Source organism: Coturnix japonica, chromosome 6 (genome assembly GCF_001577835.2).
Source record: "Coturnix japonica isolate 7356 chromosome 6, Coturnix japonica 2.1, whole genome shotgun sequence".
NCBI lineage: Eukaryota > Metazoa > Chordata > Aves > Galliformes > Phasianidae > Coturnix > Coturnix japonica.
In genome coordinates, this window is record NC_029521.1 from 5035986 (window position 1) to 5052966 (window position 16981).

General features: G+C 40.8%; 1 protein-coding gene across 4 annotated transcripts in view; it reads right to left on the reverse strand.

Annotated features, from left to right (window-relative positions):
* Nucleotides 1-16981, reverse strand: part of PCDH15 (protocadherin related 15) — an 814794-nt gene that overhangs the window by 771185 nt on the left and 26628 nt on the right. The gene's annotated exons all lie outside the window — the stretch shown is intronic.

Sequence of the window (16981 nt, forward strand, 5' to 3'; positions counted from 1 at the left end):
CTTTGCATAACAAGCATCACCACACAAAACCTCTCAACTCAACAGAAAGGCACTCCCCAGTTTTTTCTCTATCTTTCCATAGTCCATTGTTGCATGCATGATTAATGGTAGAAGTATAATGGGTCTTTTTTTCCCTAGAAGAGAGAGCTTTGAATTTCCTGTCTTGCTACCACAAAACTCACAAACTCCTGGCTTTAAAAAACCTTTTCCATGTCAGCTGGCATCAGCGTTTGAGCACTGTGGCCTTTTTATGGCAGTCTCAGCTATACATTAAAAACAAACCCCACACATTTCAGAATCAAAAATATCTAGAAGGAAAGTTGGGGATGCAGCATCACCCACTGAGATCCTTAATCTGGCCAATACCTTCAGTGATCCTCCTTCTTCCATTAACAAAAACATTGGATACTGAATGATTTTTAATATGATTTTCTTGTTCAGACATCAGAAATTTTGTGTTGGGATCAAAGCAGTAATTCTACGCTCACCCTGATATTTCATCGATATAACCTTAAATGTGACAGCAGATGCCCCGTTCCCCATGCATACATTACTCTCATTATCCAAATTAATATTTGCAGATCTACTGTGACACAGATGTAAATGCTTGAGCTCCTCTCTTGCAGCTCAGATCCCTTGGAGCTTATTTGCTTAAGCATGCTGGCACCTGAACTAACAACACAACACCAACCAGAGGCACTTAGCCACTAACAGCAGGAGAAGCACTATCTGTCACTGGGCAGTTAAAGAATCATCATAACAAAACAAAGACCCTCTTCTACACAGAGGACTTAAATTCTTTGGGCAAAGCAGCAGCAGCTTCCTATGGAGAGCTGACAGGAAAAAAAAAATACATAGGCAGCAATTAAAACATCATTTCTCCCTGGAAGAAGATTAATGGGTCAGAAAAACTGCAGTGCTGCAGCTGGGAGCAGTCTGCCCCAACTGTTAGGGAAGGTACAGCTCCCCACTCTAAAGTCAGCCCCTGGGTTGCAGATCTGCTGCCCTCTCTAGTGGGATGAAGGAAAAGCACTCCCGACACACAAGGAATAATCAGTTTTCCCCCCACCACCAAGAAACTGAACGACAATCCCCTAACAGCCAAGTATTTGCGCCAGTATGAGAACTGCTCCCAGTAGGGAAAATGCCATTTTTTGTTCCTATAAGCCAAAATCCATAAATCAGGATTAATTTATTTTTAAACATGAGCGAAGATGACCTGATGCCACAGCTGATGATATATTAGCTCAATGTCTTTTACACAAGGAATACATGTAACACACGGAGTACCAATGCAATCCAAAGTGTCATCTCCCTATCATTAATTAGATTCACTCCATTAAGAAAAATCCAGTGATACAACAACTGCAATGCAATCCATGCTCTTTTTTTCAGTAATTGTTCTTTTTTTGTTAGTTTTTTCCCCCACCTTTCCTTGTTTCTTATCCTTAAAAGATCTCAGTACGTACCTGAGGTACGTACCTCAGGTAATGTCCTTATAAAAGAGAATTTTCCATTCTGTCACAAATCCTGTTGTTTTGAGATCCATCCCTGGAATTCAGTCCCGACATCTTTATGGAGCACTTAATTTAAAACAAGAGATCAATCACAGGAAATGTTTTGCTTGTTTGCAGTAAGGATGTTTTATTCCCTTACTTTTGAAGCAAGCTGTTCAGTCAGTGGGCAAAAGCTATAATTAATATTTCACAATTACATATAGAAGCACAATGAAAACAAGAGCAGTGGGTCAGGATTTGCAATTTAGATGGAGTGAAAGCTGCTTTCTTTCTGAGGACTAAGGTTCACAAGAATGCTTTCCTTTTATGTACTTTGGATTTAGCCTTCTAAGTGTTGCTTTTTAAAGGATGCAAGCTAATTAGAAATCCAAAGGATTTCTTGAAATTGCCTCCAACTTCAATAGCAGAAGAATGTTATTTATGGGTTTTTCCTTTCCTTTGAAGCCACCAAGAGCTTTTCTTTAACTTCCCTCACTTTCAATCCCTCAAGAAAGTTGCTGGAACAGTTTCAGGTTGGAAATGAAAGAGAAGTTACAAATAGAGGGCTTACTGACAAGCATGGGAAAGAAAGAAAGAGGAGCAGCGCACCTTATAACTATAAAAGTAAAACTTACCAGAGTTTTCTGCCTTTTCACCTTTTCTGTAGAATGTTTTGGTGAACTAAATTCACCTCAGAAGCTTTAATTTGGATACTAAAAATCAACATTTTAACATTTCTCTTCCATGAAGTTTTCACTGTCCAGACCTGGGACATCACTTGGCTCCCCTCTGGTCCCCTCCCAGCTGGGAGGTGCATGAAGCACTTCAAACAAGAACCAACGAGCCTGGGTACCTCAGTCTGATGCTTGTCTGCTGCAGGGAGTTCATTTAGGTAAATCTAACAAAACCATAAGCATTTTAGACATAATTTCTAACCATGATTCCTTCAGATGTGGGAATTACTTAACAATGGTTACATTATCCTGTTTCCAGCAGTAAATCTATCCTATGCAGTGGCTCCAAGTAAAAGAGTGCATCTGTTTAACAAAAGAGATACTTTTGGGGACCAAAACACTATGGGATTATTTCTTTCAAAATCCTCTTCGCCTCTGCTGCAATTCCACCGGTGTTCCAAACCAAGTGCACAATGCTATTAAAAATAATGTTTTAGAGCATCATTAATAAATTGAAAACAGCTCCTGAGCATATACAGCCAAATGTCTTACAGTTAATGATGTGGTGCAATTCCATTATCATCAAGGAGATAACTGGAAGTTCAAAGAAAGAAGTCCTAGAAACTCAAAACTAAGCAGGAAAATGACAAGGAAGTCTGAAGTGTGAGGCTGCCTAGCCAAGCAAACTGCAGTCTTCTTAACTACAAGTAATGCTCCAAAAGTGATGCAGAAGTTTATTCTGTTTGCCCACATATCGGTAGTACAGCAGTAGAGGCTGAACCTTCCAGTCAATATTCCACTCTATGCTGTTGCTGTGTGACAGACAGCAGCAGAGGGGCAGTCTGACAGAATGGCATCTGATGTGGGAGTGTGTACGAAGTAAAAGAGCAGCACTGAATTCCTCCATACCGAATAAATGGCATTAATGGCATTTATTTAATTATTATTTATTGCCATTAATAAATGGCAATAAATGGCATCCATTGGATTTAAGCACAGCGAGGAGGTTAATTTTAGCATGTGGAAGACAAGTCATGCTCTGGACAGCCATGCAGATTGTTATGCACGGAATGCAGGCTCATTACTGGCCAAAATACATAGCTAATGTGGATTTTGTAGCTGAGAATTTCTTCTATCAAACAGCATTATCATGCTCTTGCAATCCGTTGTAGTTCCCATTGAAATAAACAAGAAGCATTACTTATGGAGCAACCTAAAAAGAAATTAAGTTTGACAAGAAGGCAGTGTAACATTGGTAGAGAGCTGGACTCAAGACTTGTTTGAAAATCTGCTTGACAGCTTTTTAAAGCTTATATTCTTTCGAATATAAGAAGCCACACCAGGGAGATGACTCCAGTCTTCAGTCATCGAAAAATCACCCAGTTAGTTTGAGCCACGTATTTTGGCTTTCACAAACGAGAGAAATGGGAGTTTTCAAGAAGTCTTGGCCTCCTGCATAGGTAGAATTACCCACTGGAAATACCTCTCCCAGATTCAAAGAGATTTCCCAACAGGACTGTTGAATCACTGCTGTGTTACTTCATGAATAATAAACATCTGCTTCACATCTACGCTCACTAACCAAAAACTTCAACTCATGTTTCAAGAGAACGGGATTTTTTTCAGATACGTTCCTTAAGTTACGGTTTTGCAGAGTAAACAGTTATGCCCATTAAAAATACATGATACCTTTTAACTTAATCCCCTGCTAACATTTTTTTTTTGGTCATTTTTATGAGGTCACTTAATAGAATACTAGTGTCTTTACACCATGCTTTCCTAAAGCTACTTAGTATTCCGGCTTCACCTTCCAAATGCAGCTTAGATGAGGATGCTCAAAAACAATGTATAAAATGTCTTCTGCTGGTAGGCAGTGCATTCATTAGCAATGCAACGGAATACATCAGCTTACATTAACTTAGGAAAAAAGACACTGAGAGCCATTTATTTCAAGAGAAGGGAAAATCCTTTTCTTCCTAATGGAGCCGAGAGTTATAGAAATAGCCAAAAAGGAGGCCTCATTCAAACTTGGTCTGCACAAGGTTGAGTAAAATAGGGAGTTCTGGTTTAACTTTCTATTCTGATTCCTAAGTTACCTTTTGTGCAAAAACACAAAAAATCTGCTCATTTAAAGTGGTTAATAAAGCTTGTTTTTAATGAATGCTTACAGTCTGATTCTTTGGTGTCACAACTGCAAAGATCAATCCTGTGTTGCAACAACACTGAGTTCACTGTTGTTTCCTTCTTGTGTCACTGCATCAGACTACAGTACAGATACGCATGCCTCATGCTAAGAATACGATGGCACTGTTTAATGGGTGACTTCACACTAACTGACACATTGAACTTGGGCTTCCTACCACGTCCTTAAGCACTAGGAATCAAGTTGGGCAGATTGGATGAGGAAGATTAGTACTGTCAAATCTCAGAGAGGATTTCCTGAAGGAGAGGGTGTAAGTAAGAGAGAAACTGTAGTTTAAAACATTTAGGAAAAAAAAAAAAAGTATAAGATTTTCAACATATCTGCTGTCTCAGCTTCAGAGAATGAGATATGAGATTGTGTTTTATTTCTTCAATTTGTAAGAATAGATCTGAGGGCCATATGGTCTTATCAAAGCACTTAATGTTCAGCTGTATGTGACTTACAGTGATAAAAGGAGCCATTAGCTTCAAATAGAGTTTGTTCTTCCTAAGAGCCTCAGCTGAAAACTACTACAAATATAAGAAAGAGCGATACGACTGGTGACTTGGTAGATCCAAAATATCATTTCTATGGTATTAAACTATTTCTGCTAAACTTCAAGAGCATTTTCACAGCCATCCTAATTCCAAGGTGTCCCACCAAGTTTGGTCAGTGTAAGTGCACAGAGAAGGCATAACTTAGCCACTTTTTCCTAATTGCAAGCATTACCCTGGTTTAGATAAATCACATTGCACTTTGCTCTTCTCTTGTCAAGTGCAGTTAAAAAATCTCTATCTCTGTAGGCTTGAAAGAGCTGGAAGTGCTTAGCCAACCCTGTACACAGCCATGGAGGCAGAGCTCTCCAATGCCACTAAATGCAACTATCACCAATGAATCTGAGGGCACAGCCTGTTCACCTCCAGCAGAACAGAGCTGCCAACAGAGGGCTGGCTGCCGGGCTAGGCCAGCTGTTCGCTCAGAACTGTTTTGAACTACTTCACTCCCCTTTTAGGTCTGCAAAATCTATTGAACTTCTCACAGGAATGGTTCTTATTGCTCTGTGGCCTGGACCACAAGCAAAGGAAATGTTCTTGTTTGAAGTCTGTTTTCCTGGTCTCGCAATATTATGAGATTACAAATGATAACAGGAAGAAACAAAAAAGTTAATGTGATATTTCAAACTTTCAAAGCCAGGTGCTATTTGAATTTTCCTTGCAGATTTGGAGGTGTTCAAGACCAGGTTGGATGGGGCCCTGGGCAACCTGATCTAGTAAAGGTGTATGTTTGGTGGCCCTGCTAGGCAGGGGGGTTGGAACTACATGATCCTTGAGGTCCCTTCCAACCCGGGTAATTCTGCGATTCTGTGATTCTGTGATTTACACCAGCCATGTTTATGAGTCAAATCTTGTTTGACTTACTAATGCAAGGCACTCCCTCTCGATTTTAACTTCTCAACAATCCCTCCCATTACTTCCACATTTCAACTTACAGCTATGCATTCAAACTGTTTGCGCTGTAATATATCAAAACAGAGCCAAAATTATATGTGATGCACAAAGCAGCAGTTTATGAGAAAAGAGAGAACCAAGTATCTATGATCTCAACACGCTACCTTTGAAACAACAATGCCTAAACAGAAAGGGTTTCATCTTTCTTTACTTTGCTAGGCTGCATGGAAAGCTATTCAATACTGCTTTAAAATAATGCCTAAATTGCTAATTAAAATCACAAATGTCTATTGATTTGCTGGGAAGCTTATAATATACTTGATAATAGCCTACTCATAACAGTCTTCTATTGTGTCTCTGCTTAAGATCCATGCCAATATATATCTTACTGTTTTTCCCCGTGCTGATATTTTGTTTAGACACTTCTGCTTCCATTACATTTTTACTTTCTGTCCGTGCTATACTTCTTCCTGACACTTACAAGACTACTGGAAAGGAGAAGGAGCAAGCCATGCCCCTGCTAATACAAACAAGTTTTAGATAGCTGGAGATCAAGGCCAACAAAATAAGTAGCTATGAGATAAACCTGCGGGGAACATTCACATCACCACATGGCCACACTTGAGGGAAGCATTATTTTTCAGGAATTTAGTAGTTTTAGGACCCTGTGATTCTGCTAAAACCGTAGCTCTTTTCACAGCATTAATTGCAATCCTGATGCATTCCCCAGCCCCTGATTCTTTAGGTCACTTCCCTTAATGCAGCCCAGAGGTCTGAGCAGAAGGTGCAGTCTGTTGAAGCAGGTACAACGCTCAATGGACTGTCCCACCAGGCCACATTACACACATGGTAACAGAATTTTAGTTCTATTATCATCTAATAAAAACAGAACCAAAAAATCCCATCCAAGTAAAGAGCTTGAGAAGGGGGAATGAGAGCAGAAGGTTTGTAAGCTCAGAACTAATGGGGCACACATCATCTCCATGCTCTCACAGAGCTATGTTTAAGCACAATCTTTACCACCTGAGTCATTTTTCTACACTTCCTTCCAGTGAAATCAGCCGATAAGCAATTTCATGTGAAATCTCTATAATTATCACAACGCAGGTCTGAACCCACACTATACGTTTCTCAAAGCTGCCAAAGCCTGGAGATTTCAGACATGACGGCTGGAGACAGGACTGGGCTAACAGAAATGGCTCCGACCCGAACCACAGAGGGAAGTCGGCATTCTCACCTTCAGATTTCAAGGCCTTCAGATTTCAAGGCCACTTAAAACACAACACGACAGTCCTTTCAGACAGAAACTAAAATGATTTGGTGCTTCAAAAGGCAACAATTTGCCTGGAAATAACTCAATCATTGGTTTCTTCCTCTTTTCCATGTTACTGTTCTTGTTAATCCCTCTTCCTATTATATTCTTTCACATACATCCATAGCAATCTTCCGTTAGATATCAAGTGTGCAATCCCAGGTGAGCATATTGCAGTCACATAACTGCTTTTAAAGCTATAACTTTCTGAGTGTTCATCACATTAAGATACTGCCATGTGTTTTCATCACATGAAGACACCATTCACCTATGCAGCTTATGTGCCTCACAAAGAATTCTTTCGTTATTTTCTCTTTTCCATACATTCCTCTCTGGTCCTTCCCTTCAACTACTCAGTTCTCCGCTATCTGCGAAGTTTCTGTCTTGTAAACTGATAATTACGTTAAAATAATAAATAGTTATTTCACCAAAAAGTACCACAGAGACTGTTTTACCATTAGGAATGAAGTTATATATATATACACACACACACACACACACATATATATATATTTGTCTTCAAAACCAAAAATCACCACTTTCTTACAAAATAGTTTCAAGGGTTTTTTTTGTGTCATAGGGCGCAAATAACTGAAGTGCCGCAGAGGCTTTTGCTATTGAAAGAAGTTATTTGGATTTCCAAACACCTTTTTAGTTTGTTAATGGCTGTTGAGTATAGGCTTTATTGATTTATGAAAGTCACAGCCATTTTTCTGTCTCTGATGTTTACAGCAGAAGCTGAGAAACAATGCTGGGTTTGCAGAACAGTGGGAACTTAGATCAGCTGAGGCAAAGATACCACTCCCTGCAAAGGGACGAGGGAGAAGAAGGAAAACTGTTCCAGAGGAAAAACAACAGCGCAGTTAGGGAGCACAAAGATGTTTCAGTCAATATTTATCTCTTTGATCGATAAAACTTGATGTTCACCTCAGTGAAATCAATATCTACTTAATTTAAGCATTGCTGCTCCTTAGCCCACTCTATCTCCCCCCTGCTTCCACGATCTAATTTCATTGCTAAAGATTTCAAACTTGATCCTCTCCCATCATTGCACTTCCAGAGTTCTTGCCATGGGTGCAATTGCAAAGAACTCAGCTCTCTGCTATCTGACAGTATGTGAGCAGTGCGACAACTTGAGGTGACACAGAACGAAGGCTGCTATGTGGATGTTCCTCTCCTCAGCATCAGGAATGCTTTAGAAGCCTCTTGGGGCTAATCACCAGTCTCTCATCTCCCTAATGCATACAGACAGTTTCAAACCAAACTTAAAATACTCAGAACACTTGTGAATTGACATTTGCTTCTCTTGCATCTTTTCTTACTGCATGTTGGCAGTGTGAGCAGTGGTACCCATATCCCTTCCAAATCCAGAAGATCCTGAGCTTTACCACCTCTACTGAAGATGAAGTATGAAACACTGGAAGTTCTGACTGCAGTTTCATGTAAGGATTTCTGCTTTGTCCTATTAAAAAACTTCAGTTGAAGCCCTACCTACACTGCGCTAGCACAGAATTTAGCCAACGTGCAGATTGCTCTTCCAACTGGAAACTGAGAATCAGTCACCAGCGCTTGCCAACCTACTCTTCTTTTTCCTCCCTCTCAATGCTGAGCTGGGTGTTTTCCTAAACCCTCAGTTCATTTCATCCTTTAACCTTCATCTCCCCTTCTCCTTTTGCAGAAATTGCTAGAGACTATTTTCAGGTTGTCTAAACCAAAGAATGTTTTGGCTGCCAAACTGCATCAGGAGGAAAGAAAGAATGTGCTTTCATTTAGCCTTATCAAAGAACTGATAATAACATTATTATATATGCAAAGAACTCAATGCTTGTTTATCTGCAACAACAGAATGACACATGCAAATATACATATGAAAAGCCTGAATATCTCAAGCTGCCAATAATCCAATCAAAAATATTATACACTCAGAACAGAATCTCAATTATTTATTTACATCAAGCTCACTAATACCTCCCTGATAATTATGTTTTCCTGTAACAAGCTGTACTAACTTTGTATTGCTGTTTCTAAGAAATAATTTGAGAAGGAAAAGCTCGCCTTCTAAACACTCTGCAGCCTTGGCAATGAGAAGCTTAGCATACAACAGGGCTATTAACCATTTATTCACACACCCCTCCTTTTATACTGGCAATAACCCTCATTCAACAAAACTTTGCTGTGCATTACCAGCACTAAACTCGTATAGTGGTCTGGTAACGTAACATAGTCTATAGCAGATCAAGCCATTGCTCACATAACAGAACAGATATTGTTGAAAACACAACTGCATCTAGATTTCTCATGCAGGTATCTCACTTCTCCACTTACATTCTCACTATTTCTTCTATTGCATACACTTGCACCAGCCAAAATGGGAACAGATTTGGATAAAACATACTCAGATAATTAGGAGAACCCTGGAACAGCACGGCTACCCTGAAATAATCATCACAGAAAAGTACACCTGCAATCTCAAATGACATGAAAGAGAAATTTATAACCCAAGTTTTCAGCTTTGCTGACCAAATATGATCCACTCAGACACACCTCAACCTTTCAGCTACCTAAAACTTTCTATCACAGTAGGGACTCTGCACCTATGGAGACTAGACAAGGGTGTCAAGGGCTGGGTTTCAACACCTATGTCTGTCGTGGCACCCAATTTGGGCTGGAATTTGTGGCATGGGTGTCAAGGATAACCACACTCCTTGGAGCACCCTGAACGACTCCAGACACCGTGCTTAGCCTTTGTGGCTTTCCCAAGGCACGGTCAACCTCAGTACACTAAGGCCCTGCCATGAGCACTACCTGCATTGGACAAGGAAAATTCTTGTGCTTCTGCCCAACTCAGGATCCCTGGACAGATGTCCCAGTGCTGCCAGCAGACAGAGGACAGCACTTCAGCATGTACCAAAGCTTGTGGGTGAAGATGAGCAGAAAAGAAGGCATTGAGAGTAGCTTAATATGATATGGCTAGCCCCTGAGATAAAGCCCAGACCAGTGAAACAAAGTTGTATGCATAATCATCAGCAACACTGTCTTCCTGGACAAGGGTAATGGCTGAAGTTCTTCCTACACCTGTCCAGAACATGCTGGCACCTCCAGTCAGGATGCATAAATCACTTACCAGATGTGCTACCTTTTTGTTTTTTACCCCCCCCCCCATCTGCAAAGGGAGTCAAGAGAAGAACCTTGGCACTAGAGGTTTGACTTTTAGTTAACTAATGTGGGGTGAGCCAAATCTGGGACAGACTGTCAAAATGGCAAGCAATTCATTATTCATTTACTGCAGAAGGTGATGCCAGGGTTACAAAGCATGAAGTCTTTACAGCATAGAGCTGGACCTGTTCCAGGACAGTATTTTTTTCCCCTCTAGCTCCCAGTGTTATTCTTCTGTCTTTCATCCATGTCCTTCTAGCATCACCATTTAATTGGGTGATTGGCAAGGTATGGCTCCGCAGGACAAGATAAGATGATGTATCAGTTCTGTTGTCAAAGATGATGCCCCCTTCCCTTCCCTGCCTCCCTTCTCCCACCTGATCACTGCTGCTTCTGCTGGCTCTAGCTCCTAGCAAAGCCCTGCCTCAATGCACGAACACAGTGGAAAAGAGCAATCAGGCAAGAAAAGAATAAGGGAGAAAAAAAGATATTTTCTGCATTTTATTGAAGGCAAAGGTGAAGGGGTACAGTGGGAGATCCAGGCAAGTAAACAGGGAAAGGGGAAGAGAAGGAAAGAAGAAAAAAGAGCTACACAGGAAAAAGGCAAGCAAACAGCTCTCCCCTCCCACTGGGAAGAAGCCTATAGTCAAGCTCCAGTGCCTTAGCTGTCACCAGCCCAATTTACCCAGCTGATCCGCTCCCAATTAACAGCTTCACTGATCACGCCTTAGTTAATTGGTGTGGTAGTGGAAGAAAACCAAGAGCATTCACGTGCAGACCCTACAAGCCCAGAGAGTCCTGGCACCTTTTTTCGATTACTACAACACCCAGGAGATGCTCGTGCATCACTCTGTATTAACTGGACATGAGACAAGCCACAGGTCAGAGGACTCATCCAGTGCTGGAGAAATTCATACCCTGGGGTGAGAGTGAAGCGCAACCATCACCAGCTTGTAGAAGGGTCGGGGCTATTTGAGCTGAGCTCTCTCAATTGGCCCAATACAATCCTGATGTGACAACAAGCCATACTGTAATCCAAAAGAGGTACATCCCCATTGGAAGTTTGGATTCTGATGGCACAGCAACCTCTTGATGGTAACATTCAGCTGAAGAATTCCTGACCTGCTATCATCATTCATCAGCTCACAGCTCTTCCTGAGAGGTGATTCATCATTAAATGCTGAAGCAGGAGAAACTTAACACTGTGCTCAAGGTCACCCTGAAAACTCAGAGAGTTCAGAAACTAAGTTTAGCCCTTCAGGTCCCAGGCCAGCAGCTTACATCTTCTTAGAAACACGTTAGGACCATCTGCATGTTCCTGCTCTTCTCAGTAATCACCTTCTTTTTCACTGATTTTTTTTTTCTTCCCCTGCTTTGCAGTGTTTGTGAAGACTTTTGGTTAATGATCCTTTTTACTTTCTGTACTGTACTTATTTATTTCTCCCTGTTATACAAGACAAGGATCATATCTGTATACCACAACATTACTTGTTAACGACAAGTTATCCCTCACCAATTACCTTACTGGGATTTTACTACCCTGTCACTATTTTATCTCCAACAATCTGCTGCAACTGCTGGCCACAAAGAGAAACAAAATTCACTTTATAGCTCTGCCCCTTAACCCTAAGCACAGAAAAGCAGAGCTATTCCCAGCGAATACACAACCATTTGCTTCTACAGCACGTTATTCTCCATCACCATTCCATTTGGAAAGGACTCAAGAAGATCACTAGGAGAGTACTAGCACTTGAATTTTGAACTTCAAAGATGAACCATGTAAGGTTGCACCATTTGAGTAACACTTGCCAAAAGCAGAAAAGACAAAAAAATCAATGTAAGTAGGAAAGTCAGGTCAACGATACAACTTTCAGGACATAAATATTACTACTCTGGATGCTGTACTTGCAGTGATCTACTACTGCACAGAGTGATACCATTATTTAACACGATGACAACGTGAGTTTCAATAGGCCACTGAGGACATGCCTTCCTGGCATCCCTATCACTCACTGTCTGAAGTCCACCCTCCTGTTCCCTCTCTCCCTCTTACAAAGATACCCAGTTTTGCACATGGTCACTTGAACACCAGCAGCCATGTTGCAGAATGGATTCCTCCTGCAGTACTTCCTATCTATGCACCAACCGATTTGCTTGTAGCTGCTCTTTTCTGCAGGCTTCAAATACTTGAGGAAATCTTACCAGCACCCATAGCATGGCTTTTGGATTGAAGATTCTCGCGACTACTAAGGAGAAGAGAGTGGGCAGGAAGGAGAAAGAAGCACTGCCTTCTCCTCATTTAAAATCAGGTCGTGCAGCAAAAGCTTTCAGAAGCAGCCCAGAATAACTGAGTCAGAGTGGGCTTTTTTCTGCCACTAAGTTTATGTTCTACCTAGTGACTCAAATAACTTTTAATATTGGTAAATCAAATCAATTAAGGTAAGCCCAACATATTTAAATTTGCTATTTACTGTTGTAAACTTGATCTAGGTTTAGATTAATTATTCTAAGCAATGCATAAACAAACATCAAAGAAATCACCAAGCAGGCTTAATGCCATGCCCAGGTGATTTATATGTACTGTTTCTAAGGGAAAAAAAAAAAAAAATCAACTGTTTACAGTGCAAGAAAAATCATGTTGCACATTACTGGGGGACTTCTAGGGGAGTCTGAGGGCAAGGAGGAAAGAACAGACATCAAAGAGGCTGGTTTCAGGGCTTACAGTTTTTCTTCTAGCTCAATAACAGTTTTGTGTAACAGAATAAACTTGGAATCTATATCCTACAGCTTCTTTCAGATTATGGGTAATCACAAGCACTTACAAGGCAAATCCAGCAGCCATTCCACAGGCAACAGCGGCTAACATAGCCTTGCACATATAAATCTATTTTAGCCAAACAGGACATGTTGGCTTAGGGAGAACATGAGCATTACCTGAGATGTTTATTGAAATACCCAGGGCTCCATTGAATAACAGAGGTTAAATGGACTATTATCTGACCATCTCTATTAGTCATCAGTGCCACTCCAATAGCAGCACATACAACCTGAGACAGCTTGGAATACAATCCTCAAATGGCATCTAATGCTGATGCAGTTTCTCTGCTATTGAGCTAGAGCTGAGATTTCTTGCTCTGAACACTGCCTGGCACTGCAGACACCAGGCTTCGAAGGAAGCTCCTGATCTGATAGGTTTGTGCAGATGGCACAGGCAGACTGAGAGTTTCACATAACAGTAGCCCTTCTGTTCTGCTTTCCCTCTCTTCCAGCTTCTCCTTAACTGGGTCTTGCTGATCCTCATCTCCTTCAAGCTTTACTTAGTCTTTTCTTTCAAGCTGTGTGGATCCCCCACAAGGCAGCTGCTAACCAGCCTGGTACCGGATGGAGAACTCTCTAAGAAATGGAGACTTTCTGCCTATGCTTTAGGATGAAGCACAGGAAAGCTGTGGCTTCATCGCATGACGTTGATTCTACCTTCTCAAACACAGGAACCACCTACAATGAGTTTCTCAAATAAAGCTGATGTTGCTTCTGAATTAGAGAGGAAACAAATCTCTTCAGTCAAATGTTTGTTACTGTTTTCAGCTTCTTGGATTAAGGCAACTAATTCCTTTCTACAGTAATTTAGATGCTACTGAAATCTCATCGTTAATAATAATAATAATGGTTTTAGTAGCTTGCAAGGGAGTATAATTCATTGAAGAAAAATTACTGATAAACCTGTCCTAGCTTGGATGGGAATAACTTAAGAAAGGAGTTCTGCTGCAACCTATGTGGCTGCTCGCCAGCTCCAGCTTTCCTCAAGTCACTAAGCTATGGATTTGAGAGCACAGATTTATGGTCCTCCTCGGAGTAAAGTGGGCTTTTGTGCAACAGTTAATATTGAAATAAATAATTACATGCTTATTTGGCATCAAATTACTGAAGGCTCAGCCTCCTTTTGAAGGGTGGAAGCTTCCCATTGAAATAGATAACCATGCGTTTTCCTGCGCTTTTGATGTTGAAAGCTATTCCAGAAAAATTCTAGGCAAAACTGAAATTGCAGCAGTGTGAAATTGCCCTCCAAGAGGCATTCATAGAGCTGCTGCATATTTATTCTGACCATTTTGCTCCCTGAAATTCACACTTTTTCTCTATCATATGAGATTCTCAAAATGCAGACTTCACCGGTCCAGAAACCACACATCCCCGCTGGTAGCACTGAATGACTCCCTATAGAGCGTCTTGCTTAACTGGATTATGCAACTGCCCCTAGATTAGAAAGCAAAGAGGCAAAAGCAGATGTAAACAAAGAGGTTCTAGGAGAACTACATGATTTGGTAAACCCCTTTCAAACCTAAGCTTTTAAACTGTGTTCTAAATTGAAGATGCAGATCTTTGAACCACTTAATAAAGAGGCTTCCAAAATGGTTTGCAAATCTGTATGAGAGGTCAAGAACCTCCAAAATAAGCAAAGGGCCAAACTGCTCAGCACTGCCCAGAGCCACGTCCATCCCTGGGAATCCCCTTAGCTCCACTGCTGGTTTGTACTGGGCAACTCAGCCCCTAAAGCAATGTAAAAGACTGAGACGTCATACCCCACTTTGCTGAAGCAAAAAAGGGTCTGGAGCACCTCCCATGCGAGGAAAGGTTGGGGCTGTTTAGCCTGGAAAACAGAAGATTGAGCAGGGATCTTATCAATACTTATAAACATCTAATGGATTGGAGATAAGTGGAGGAGGCCAGGATTGTTTCTATACAGTGGAACTGGTATTTTACACAGGAAGATAACTGGCCATCAACATATTTCTCATGTCACAAAGAATCCTGAATGGCTGCATCAAATGTTGATATGCAAAATGATGGATTTTAGTTCACAGCCTAGAACAATCAATTACACACAAGTCAGCACTTTAGTCCAGTGACACAGCTTAATCACATTAGGTTTAAGCAAAGAATAAGAAAGGAAAACGCAGATAAAGTGATACACGATAGCTTCAAGTCTGCAATTCCCACCTCTATAATATCAGAGGGACTTTGAAATTGTTTTAATTACAAAATTGTCCTTTTAAACTAAATTCCTGATCCAAAGCTTCAAATAAAATGTGAATTTGGAGAGCATGAAGCTGTGCAAGCCAACTGGAAGAGGGAAGACGCAGCCCACAGCAGCCCCTCACAACTATGGATGAGGGGAACGCAGCTCCCTTCAATGTATTTGACCTCTAAAGTATGTTCAAGGCACTCTTGCAGGAAGCTGGTGCATGCTGCCTATGAGATAGTTCTGTAGTCAGTTCCAACATGCTTGCAGACATCCCTGCACACATCCCAACAAGTCTACTCATTACCACCACTGAGCCCAATTCTAATTACTTCTGTAAGCATAAACTTAGCAGTAGTAGCAAAGAAGTTTAGGAAACATAGCTCAGGAAAGCTGCTCTTTTCCACTTGCCTGAGAAGTACTGATAACAAATTTCAAACCCAATGTATTTGGACTTCTAATCACATTCACTGCCACGTTACACATACACTTGTTTTAGTGCTAAACTCATCACTTTTTCTTTTTCCAAGCTGACTAAAGATTTCCTTTTACTGAGCATCCAAAAGAAGAAATAATTAGTCTTAGGGAGAAAAGCTGAGTATTAAAGGAGGGCTGATTTCTGCTCTAACTTTACAGAGGTAAGAATTACCCTATATCAAGAGGAAACAAAAAATAACATTTCTCTGACAGGAAGAAAATGCAGGGAAGAGAACAAAGTGCTGAATAGACTTGGGGAAGAAAGGCTCTTCAGTATTCTGCAGGAGTGTGAAATAGAAATATACAGAACTCCTATTAACATTTCTGCCTTGAAAACAGTCTGCGCATAAAGAAGTTCCTCAGTTTTTTCTCCATTTATGTTTCCTCTATTTAAACTACTGCTGGTGACACCTTACTAGAATCCCATAAACCTGCTTTGAGGATCCTTAAGACAGCTGGAACAACATTTTAAAGTATGAAATACTGAGAAACAAGGCTTTTATGTTGCTATGTAGTTATGAAACATCTACCATGCTGAAGACATTCTCATAAGATGCGGTGAAATGCAGAGACATTCAAAAAACATATCCAAACACAACAATCTGCATTGCTTAGAGAAACAGAGCGATGTTTACACCGAGTACATGAGGGTGCCACCAGGCAGTTGGCTGAAAGCTTTGCAAGGCCAAACAAGAGCTTGTATCTTAAAATCTTTTCCCACTCCAAGGACATGAATTAATCCCAGAACTCTCCCAAGTCACACCTCAAACTCTACAGTACCACTTGCAAAACATGAGCTTTCTCCTCCCTCTACAACCACCTCGCAGGCTCTCTGCCATACCCAGGTGCCTCTGGAAGACAAGAAGAGGTAGATGGCTACAAGGAAAGTTCAAAATTATTGAAGCTTTGGACTTTGCATTTAAGTCCTAAAGGGTTTCCTACTTGTTTCAACGTTGCTGAAAAACACTGGTGGACCTGGGGGTGCAGGGTCTGTTTTGGGGAAGAACTGTCTGATAATCTGCAATTTCTCAGGAGCTTTTGGGAAAAGGACATGCAAAACAATTCTATCAAAGCAGACAGAGATTGCTTTGGAACTTAGTTTAGCATGACTGATAAAATAGAGAAGCCCTCTGCATTACAGAAGCCATAAACTATTAGAACTATAGCAATGCAGGTGCTTGCTTTCTCTAGCAGTAGAAATCAGTTTAAATCACATTTA